General features: G+C 36.8%; 1 long non-coding RNA gene across 1 annotated transcript in view; it reads right to left on the reverse strand.

Annotated features, from left to right (window-relative positions):
• The window catches only part of LOC103884995, a 50,607-nt gene extending 40,603 nt beyond the window's left edge, over positions 1–10,004 (reverse strand). Inside the window, exon 1 of the long non-coding RNA XR_004183674.1 lies at positions 8,962–10,004. This is a non-coding gene — a long non-coding RNA (uncharacterized LOC103884995). The remainder of the gene's footprint in view (positions 1–8,961) is intronic.
• Between the last annotated feature and the right edge of the window lie 862 nt (positions 10,005–10,866).

Below are 10,866 nucleotides of genomic sequence, written 5' to 3' on the forward strand. Positions count from 1 at the left end.
AGAGCCTGAAAGTAGGCGTGAATCCCCCTATGACTGTGGCAATGAGATATTTCATTCTTTCACAGTAGCCAGTATTGGTACAGCCTTACAGTTCAACCACTTATTTTAATCATTATTGTATAATCAAGACCCCAAATAGTGGGTCTATTGAAAACAGGAGGCATGTAGTAACTATTTTTTAAAAATTAACCCATATTTTACTGATATTAATTCATTATATGGTTATATAATACGTTTCAATAATTTCCCTATATGTGAGAATTCTAGTTTTTAATTATCACGAAATATGGTGCATTTGTTTTTTTGTGAGTGTTCATTCTATGTTTGCAGTTAAATTTATTTCTGCAGAATAATTTTCCAAAAGTAATATTACTTGCTTGAGCATATAATAAGCACGTTTAATTTAATTTAAAAATATGCTTCTGGATAATATTTCTAAACACTATAGCATTTTACAGTTCCACCAGTAACATACGAGGACTCCCATGTGCCCTGCTTTAACAGGCACTGGATACAATTACATTGTTTGATTTTCCAAACTATTCATTGATATTGTAGTATTTTTGATAAGCTTTTCCCTAATTAAAGACTTTTTATATGTCAGTTGGATATTTGCATCATTTTCTGTGGAATTTGTGTTTTTAATTTTGATCCATTTTACATAGGATTATTTCATTTTTCTATCATTGTTAAAGGTTATTTTAAAATATTGGTATCTAATATTCCCCATTAGATGCTTTCTATATCTACTTTTGACCTTTAATCTTTGGGCTAAATCTTATATAATTATAAATCTAATACCAATGTATAATGGGAGAGGATGAATATACAAGGAGACCTATTATTAGTCTTTTTAAAAATATTAATTGGACAACATAGTTGTAATATACCTGGAATATCTTTATTACACTCTTCTTTAAACTTTGGTATGTGTCCATATAGCACTTTTCATACCAAAGTTTCTACCTGTTTTCAGTGGCCTTTTCAGATAGAGATCAAAGGAAGACTATGCAATATAGATCCCTAACACAGAGAAAAGATCTGAAGCAGGAAATCAAAGAAGTTCCCCTGAGATTTCATTTTCTCATTTATTCTCACTGTGGTGAAGAATAAAAATGTTAAATTCCAAATTCTAAAAAAAAGATTAACCAAATATTGCACCGTAACACATTCAGTGTTCAGATTTTAATCTACCAACAAATTGATCATTTAGTATTTTCATAATTTTTCTATCACCTAGATTATGACTTTATCTGCCTTTTTCATATATATATATTACAAATATGTATGTGTGTGCTTGAGTTATTTGAAATACTGTACTGCAGACCAATATCTTATGCAAATTGTTTCATTTAATCCTGATAGTAATTTTGAGATGTGAATAATCTTTTTCCACATTTTACAACTCAGAAAAATACCACAAAAGGCTGTGCCACTTTCAAGATTACACAAAGACTAGAATAAGAGAACTGAGACTAAAAGTCCATTGTTATATTTTTGAGAGAATTTATCTTTCCAAACATAATTGATCATATTGAGATGACTACTTCATATATCAATCACAGAGATAATGTTGTTTTCTTTCAAGATATACTTACATGTTACTTCCTGTCTACATTACTATACAGTTATTGTGATGCAAAGATGGTCATCTTCCTCCCCTGCCACCAGGTAAACTCTTCTGCCTTGCCCATTATTGTATTCCAATATCTGGCATGGAGCCTGGATTCAAATAGAGGAGTTCTGTAATAAATGTATTTGAACAAATGATATTAATGAATGTCGAACGGTACAAGCATGAATAAAAATAACAAAAGCCTTCTCTTTAGTGGCTAGAAATTGTTGCAACAGTTTTAAAAGAAAATTTATTCCATATATGCTTAATTGTGTTTTTCAACTACTACAGAAATAAAGTTACCTATGATTTTATCTTAGTTTTGTTAGTGGATTAAATAACCAGGACACATACGAGAAAATCAACATTATGTTATCATTGCAGAGTATCTCATATATTGTTTATTTAAGCATATATAAAATTTGTATGCCTTCAAGCCTATAGTGAATTAAATAAATAAACATTATATATAGTGTATAGCTAATGTAAAATAAATTAAAAACATTAAAATTTTAAATGCGGCAGGGCGTGGTGGCTCACGCCTGTAATCCCAGCACTTTGGGAGGCTGAGGTGGGTGGATCACGAGGTCAGGAAGACAAGAGACCAGGTGAGGCCCGTCTGGTGGCGGGCGACGTGCAGTGCCCAGCTACTCGGGAGGCTGAGGCAGGAGAATGCGTGAACTTCGTGTGAGCTTACAGTGAGCGAGATCAGCATGGTACACTCCAGCCTGAGGCGACAGAGAGACTTAGATCTCAAAAAAAAAAAAAAAAAAAGACATAGGCATGGGCAAAAGACTTCATGTCTAAAACACCAAAACATGACAGCAAAGCCAAAATTGACAAATGGGATCTAATTAAACTAAGGGGCTTCTGCAGCAAAGAAACTACATCAGAGTGAACAGGCAACCTACAGATGGGAGAAAATTTTTGCAATCTACTCATCTGACAAAGGAGCTAATATCCAGAACCTACAAAGAACTCAAACAAATTTACAAAGAAAAAAACAAACAACCTATCAAGCGGGCGAGATGAACAGACAGTTCTCAAAAAGAGACATTCATACAGCCAACAGACACATGAAAATGCTCATCATCACTGGCCGCAGAAATGCAAATCAAAACCACAATGAGATACCATCTCACACCAATTAGATAGCGATCATTAAAAATTCGAAACAACAGGTGCTGGAAGGATGTGGAGGAGAAATAGGAACACTTTTACACTGTGGTAGGATGTAAACTAGTTCAATATATGGAAAACAGTATGGCAATTCCTCAGGATCTAGAACTAGATGTACCATATGACCCAGCCATCCATTACTGGGTATATACCCAAAGGATTATAAATTATGCTGCTATAAAGGCACATGCACACATATGTTTATTCGCGGCACTATTCACAATAGCAAAGGCTTGGAATCAGCAAATGTCCATCAGTGACAGACTGGATTAAGAAAATGTAAGCACATATACCATGGAATACTATGCAGCCATAAAAAGGATGAGTTTGTGTGTCCTTTGTAGGGACATGGATGCAGCTGGAAACCATCGTGTCTTAGCAAACTATCACAGAACAGAAAACCAAACACAGCATGTTCTCACTCATGGGGTGGGAACTGAACAATGAGATCACTTGGACTCGGGAAGGGGAACATCACACACCAGGGCCTATCATGGGAGGGGGAGGGGGAGGGAGGATTGCATTGGGAGTTATACCTGATGTAAATGGCGAGTTGATGGGTGCTGAGGAGTTGATGGAGTGCAGCACAGCAACATGGCACAAGTATACATATGTAACAAACCTACGTTATACACATGTACCCTAGAACTTAAAGTATAATAATAATAAAAATAAATAAATAAAATAAATAAATAAATAAAAACTCACCTAAAAAAAAAAATTAAATGCGTGAGCTAATTAAATTGCTTGTATCAGTATAACCCATTCACTACTATAAATTATCCAGCTTGTTAAACATTTTATTTAACTAAATTTGAATTCATATTCTTCAGTTAAATGAAAAAATAAAAAAATTCAATTTTTACATTAAATAATCCAAGTATATTATAAAATACGAACCCAATTATTAAAAATAATTTGATGGTTTCTATAAGTTTTGTACATGATTGTATAAGATTTACATGTATATGTATAAATATAGTCTAATTAAATCATCAGATTATGTTAATAAATCAAGTTGTGAGAAATATTTTTTTCTATTCACCCGTTATAAGACTACTATGTAACATTTGTATTCAGTAAAATCATAAGTCACAATCTATTCTGCACTTATCATTCTAAACCTGCTAAGATTTATTGAAAACATTTGTTCTAGTTATTCAGAAATAAAAACATTTTTGTTTATTTTTCTTGAGTAAATATATATATATATTTTCTTAAAACTAAAATAACTGTCTAAAAATGCTTGACTTTGGGACACAAGAATATATCTTTTTATAATATGTCTTTTCTCTGGGAACTCGAAGGCCATGCTTGTAAATAAAATAGAAATAATCAACATATCTTGACTTAAATTATGATTGATAAATTCTAAAGGAAAGATAAATCCAAAAATTATGATGAAACAAATAATGAAGAATATTTAAAAACTACTAAGATGTATTGATAATTATAAAAAATGTAAAAGTAGACATGGATTATGTTGAACTGGCTATATATGTTTGTAGACAGATAAGGGTATAATTCTGGAGAAGGTAGAAATATATATTCATCTGGAGGAGAAGTATATTTTATAACAAAAGCACAACAGTGTTTTGATATATGGTACGAGGGCAAAACTAGGTTGTACATTATACAGTTTTTAAAAAGACTATATTGACTAATAAGTAGAAAATAGACACTATCTTAAATTGCATTAGCCTTTTTAAAGTATCACAAATGGGAACAAATATGCTCACAAGAAAATCTCCTAAAAGAAGTGAATACATTCTCTGATCAGTCCTTTGCTCCTAATTATAACATAATGGTGGATGTCTGGAGTGGCAACTGATTAAATTTAATAACCTCAATTTCAGTTAAATAACAGAGGCATCATTAGGGGAATAAGTGGAATGTTCATAAACCAGGTCATTATTATTGTTTAATATTCATTATTTATTTATGTAGGGCTAACTTAGCATCTTGCTTTTACAAGTGTGTCTCTATAATCTATATTAGGGAAATAATAAGACAATTTAGAGCTTTAAAAAGTTCTCTAGATGGCTATATTCAGAACCTTCAAAAATTGTCCTAAAATTTTATTTTTTGATTTTAAAAATTATTCTATCACTGAGTCTACAAATATTTATTCAAATTCCTCTTAATGTATGTGCTGTAATCCAGCCACTAGCACAGTTTTGAAGAAAGATGACGTTGTGTGCTTAACTAGATTGGGTGCTGATGTCAGAGTAAAAAGTATACAATTAAAATCCTCATTAATTCTTTAATTTCAGATAGTGATAAACATAGAACAAATAAAGCCAGACAATTGTTTCTGGGAGCCAGAAGTCAAATCTGTTTGGGTGGTTATGGAAAGTTTTGATGAGGAGGTGAGGTTAGAGTTAAAATCTCAGTAACAAGAAGGACTCGGTCATGGGTAGAATTGGACTCAGACATTCCAGACAAAGGAAATGAAAAGGACAAGGCCCTAAGCCAGAAATAAATTTAGAGTAACACTGTGAATTTTAGCATGGATTAAACATAATGAGGACGGGATGGCTGGCTATTGACATAAACAGAAGTAGGAAATACACCCTATCTTCTTGAGAGTGGTGATCTAAAATATTTAAGGACTGGAAGAACAAATATGCTTCTATGGGTTGTCATGAAGTATCACTATAAGTTAAAGCATATTTTCCTCTGATATGGCTTGAATATATCCCCACCCAAATCTCATTTTGAATTGCCACGTGTTATGCAAGGAACATGGTGGGAGGTAATTGAAACACAGGAGCAAGTTTTTCCCATGCCATTCCAGTGATAGTGAGTAAGTCTCACGAGATCTCATGGTTTTAAAAATAGGAGTTTTCCTGCGCAAGTTCTCTCTGTCTTTGCCTGCCAAGTAAGACATGACTTTCTTGTCCTTGCCTTCCACCATGATTGTGAGGCTTCCACAGACATGTGGAACTGTAAGTCCATTAAACTTTTTTTTCTTCCCAGTCTCAGGCATGTTTTTATCAGCAGTATGAAAACAGGCTAATACAGTAAACTGGTACCAGTAGAGTGGGGTGTTGTTGAGAAGATACCCAAAAATATGGAAGTGACTTTGGAACTGGGTAACAGGAAGGGGTTGGAACAGTTTGGAGGGCTCAGTAGAAGATAGGAAAATGTGGGAAAGTTTGGAACTTCGTAGAGACTTGTTGAATGACTTTGCCTCAAATTCTGATAATAATATGGACAATGAAATCCAGATTGAGGTGATCTCAGATGGAGATGAGGAACTCGTTGGGAACTGGAGCAAAAGTGACTCTTGTTATGGTGTAGCAAAGAGACTGGTGGCATTTTGCCTCTGCCCTAGAGATTTGTGGAACTTTGCACTTGAGAGAGATGATTTAGGGTATCTCACAGAACAAACTTCCAAGCACCAAAGCATTAAAGAGATGATTTGGTAGATGTTAAAGGCATTCAGTTTTATAAGGGAATCAGAGCATAGAAGTTTGAACAATTTGTAGCCTGACAATGCAATAGAAGAGAAAATTCCATTTTCTGAGGAGAAAGTCAAGTCAGCTACAGAAATTTGCATAAGTAACAAGGAGCTGAATGTTAATCCCCAAGACACTGGAGAAAATGTCTCCAAGGCATGTCAGAGGTCTTCATGGCAGACACTCCCATCACAGGCCTGGAGGCCTAGGAGGAAAAAATTGATTTGTGGGTTGGGTCCAGGGTCCCCATGCTATGTGCACCCTAGAGATTTGGTGTGCTGCATCCCAAACACTCCAGCCATGACTAAAAGGGGCCAAGGTACAGTTAGGGCCATGGATTCAAATGGTGCATGCCCCAAGCCTTGGCAGCTTCCATAAGATGTTGAGCCTACAGGTGCACAGAAGTCAAGAATTGAGGTTTGGGAACCTCCACCTAGGTTTCAGAAGATGTTTGGAAATGCATTGATATCCAGGCAGAAGTTTGCTACAGGGGCAGGGCCCTCATGGAGAACTTCTGCTAGGTCAGTGAAGAAGGGAAATGAGGGGTCAGAGTCCCCACACAGAGTCCCTACTGGGGCACTACCTACCGGAGCTGTGAGAAGAGGGCCACCATCCTCCAGACCCCAGAATTACAGATGCACTGACAGCTTGCACTGTGCATGTGGAAAAGCTGCACACACTCAGCACCACCCCATGAGAGCAGCCAGGAGGGAAGTCATACCCCGCAAAGCCAAAGAGGCGGAGCTTCCCAAGGCTGTGGGAGCCCATCACTTGCATCAGCATGACCTGGATGTGAGATATGGAGTCAAAGGAGATCATTTTGCAACTTTAAGATTTGACAGTCCAGCTGGATTTCGGACTTGCATGGGGACTGCAGCCCCTTTGTTTTGGACAATTTCTCACATTTGGAATTGCTGTAGTTACCCAACCTCTGTACCCCCATTGTGTCTAGGAAGCAACTAACTTGCCTTTGATTTCACAGGCTCATAGGTGGAAGGTTCTTGCCTTGTCTGAGATGAGACTATGGACTATGGACTTTTGAGTTAATGCTGAAATGTGTTAAGACTTTGGGGGAATGTTGGGAAGGCATGAATGAGTTTGAAATGTGAGGACATGAGATTTAGGAGGGGCCAGGAGTGGAATTATATAATTTGGCTGTGTCCCCACCTAAATCTCAACTGAAATTCCCATGTGTTATGGGAGGAACCCAGTGAGAGGTAATTGAAACATGGCAGCAAGTCTTTCCTGTGCGTTCTCATGATAGCGAATAAGTCTCACAAGGTCTGATGGTTGTAAAAATGGGAGTTCCCCCGCATAAGCTCTCTTTTCTCTTGTCTGTTGCCATGTGAGATGTGCCTTTCACCTTCTGCTATGATTGTGAGGCCTTCTCAGCCACGTAGAACTGTAAGTCCATTAAACTTCTTTCTTTTGTAAATTGTCCAGTCTTGGGCATGTCTCTATCAGCAGCCCTATTAGAAAACAAACTAGTACATCCTCTAACCACGAAAACCACAGCAGCTCCTATCCAGATTGTGCTAGCAACTTTTTCCAAGTGAGTGTTTATATTTCATACCATAATGAGAAATTCTGATTTTATAATTTTAATGAAAACATAGAAACAGAGCATATGTTTCACAAATTACATAGTTATACTCTGTAATTTTGACACTTTGTAATATTTAATAGAGATACCACATGCTTGATTCCTTTGAGAATTTGTGTGTGGTTGAGAAAGGCACACAAACCTTGCCTAAGTCTACACTGGGTAATTATGGATTGTTTGGGCGCTTGTATTCTGAGGAATGGAAAGAAATGAACTGAAGGCTAGAATGGCTCTTCCAGAGTTTATCTTAAGAAACATAAAGCCACTAGTGATTCTACATTCTTAGGTAAGCCAATAGATATTTTCTTAAGACAGAGTCTTGCTGTATTGCTCAGGCTGTAGAGCAGTGGTGCAATCTTCACTCACTGCAACCTCTGCCTCTTGGGTTCAAGAGATTCTTGTGCCTCAGCCTCCCAAGTAGCTGGGACTACAGGTGTGCACCACCTCTCCTGGTTAATTTTGGTATATTTAGTAGAGATGTGGTTTCTCCATGTTGACCAGGCTGATCTCAAACTCCTGTCATCAAGCAATCCACACTCTTTTTTCTTTCAAAGTGCTGGGATTATGAGCATGAGCCACTGTGCTTAGCCACCAGTGGATAGTATTTTAGTTGATTATGTCTTGAGATGTCCCTGATGAGTTATAAAAATGTCATAAGCTTTGACTCTGGGCGCGGTGGCTCACGCCTGTAATCTCAGCACTTTGGGAGGCCGAAGCCTGTGGATTACTTGAGACCAGGAGTTTGAGACCAGCCCGGCCAACATAGTGAAACCCAGTTTCTACTAAAAATACAAAAGCTAGCCAAGTGTGGTGTTGGGCGCCTGTAATCCCAGCTGCTCGGCAGGCTGAGGCAGGATAATCGCTTGATCCGCAGAGGCGGAAGTTGCAGTGAGCCAAGACCCCACCATTGTACTCCAGCCTGCGCAAAAAGACCGAAACTCTGTCTCAAAAAAGAAAAATGTCGTAAGTTTCGCAAGTTACTGAAAATCGGATGACAACATGCTAAGATTTTCTGCACCAATGTAGAATTGAAATATGATAATTCTCAGAGTGTCATATTGAGCTAATAAGGTAAGTTGGAGAAATGTCGATGGTCACACTACCTTCTGATTCAGGATCCTTTCAGCTGCCAGTTTTGCCAATTGCGTATTGCTTCACTCAGAATAAACTCTAGGATTTTCTATAGTGCCTCTTTGTGCCATAGAGTCTGGAAAGGAAAGAAAAACATTTCCAATATTTTCTCAAAGCTAAGATCCTCAGAGTAGACACACAAGATATAAATGCAAAACTGAGCAATGTGAGATAACATTCATCTGGGAAGAGGCCATCTCTTTTCGAGTAGAGCAGTAGTAACATATGTTTTTTCTGGGGATGCCACAGTGGAGTTTCTAGTACACAGTTCCCATCACCATGGAGGTTGCAAGTTGGACAATGATATAGTACAGTCACTTTTCCTGACGGGGAGACTCAAAGTTTTTTGCTTCTCTATTCCATAAATTCTAAAACTTAATAATTTGTAATATATTTCTGTACGATTAAGCTAGTTAGAGATTGCAACACAATAAACAAATCTGCAATAGAATAAAACAGTTTCTGACAAATCAGATTATATGGCTTAAGCAAATAAATTTACTGAGACATGAAAATATAAAAGCAAGTTAGTTACGTTCAAAAATGCCTGGACCCAAAGTCTCAAACAGTGTTTGATTTTCCTCCTCTACTTCCATGTAGTATTCACTCTTAGGCACTATCTATCTGGTCTCACAACTCAAATCTATGCATCTTACAATCCCAATAAAAAAATACTTTTACCCAAATTTAATTAAATTTCATGCAACTCATTCTCACTGGATTAAGTGTAGTCCCAGACCCATCCCAAAACCAAGTGCCATGGCTAGGTTGTAAAATAAACAGACCAGTGCAAGGCCATGAGCCCACCTCTGTAGCAAGGATGAGCAGGGCTTCAGTCCCATTTGGACTATATATATGAGCATGAAGAGGGATGGTTTTTTGAAAGAAAGTAGCTATTACCAAAACAGAAAATGGATGCAGGGCAAGAAAATACAAGCACACAAAACCCTCTCCCAACAACCTCCCTCACTATCTTTCTCACACACACACATATTACGTTAAGAATCTCGGCCGGGTGCGGTGACTCATGCCTGTAATCCCAGCACTTTGGGAGGCCGAGGCAGGTGGATCACCTGAGGTCAGGAGTTCGAGACCAGCCTGACTAACAAGATGATACCCCGTCTCTACTAAAAATACAAAAATTATCTGGGCATAGTGGCGGACACCTGTAATCCCAGCTACTCAGAAGGCTGAGAAAGGAGAATTGCTTGAAGGGATGGAGGTCAGGGGAGGAGCTGAGATCACGCCACTGCCCTCCAGCCTGGGTGACAAAGTGAGGCTCTGTCTCAAAAACAAAACAAAACAAACAAAAAAAACCTTAATTTCAGAAAAAAGGAAATTCAAACATTGTTGATAAAATCTATGTGTTTTGATATATAATGTCAGTTATTGCAAAACTTACATGTCATTTATTGCAAAACTTAAAACACGAATAGGTTTTGTTTTTGTTTTTTAAAGAGGAGTGTTACTTAAAAAGCTGCAATTCTAAAAAAGTCTTGATATCTAGAAACCCTCTCTATGGCTTAATTATTTTAATTACTATTTATGAAATAAAATATTTCTAGGTTTATATCCAAAATCAGACACTTACTAATGTATGGCCTTTAATAGTATAATATAAATAAACTATGGTTTATTTAGTTTCAAAATATCAGTAATAGCACTGTTGACTGAGCTAGTGTAAGAAATGAGGTAAATTCCTTGGGAAAATTTAACTGCCTAATATATAGTGTCTTTGGTCACGATGACTACATATAATTGGGGGAGGGAAATAAATGTATAATTGAGTAAGTGAAAGGTGATATCCCATAAAATTAGAATTTCACAAAGTTCAGTATCATAAAAAGTTGTGTTCTATTGTTTATATGATGTGCCTT

Source organism: Papio anubis, chromosome 5 (genome assembly GCF_008728515.1).
Source record: "Papio anubis isolate 15944 chromosome 5, Panubis1.0, whole genome shotgun sequence".
Lineage (NCBI taxonomy): Eukaryota > Metazoa > Chordata > Mammalia > Primates > Cercopithecidae > Papio > Papio anubis.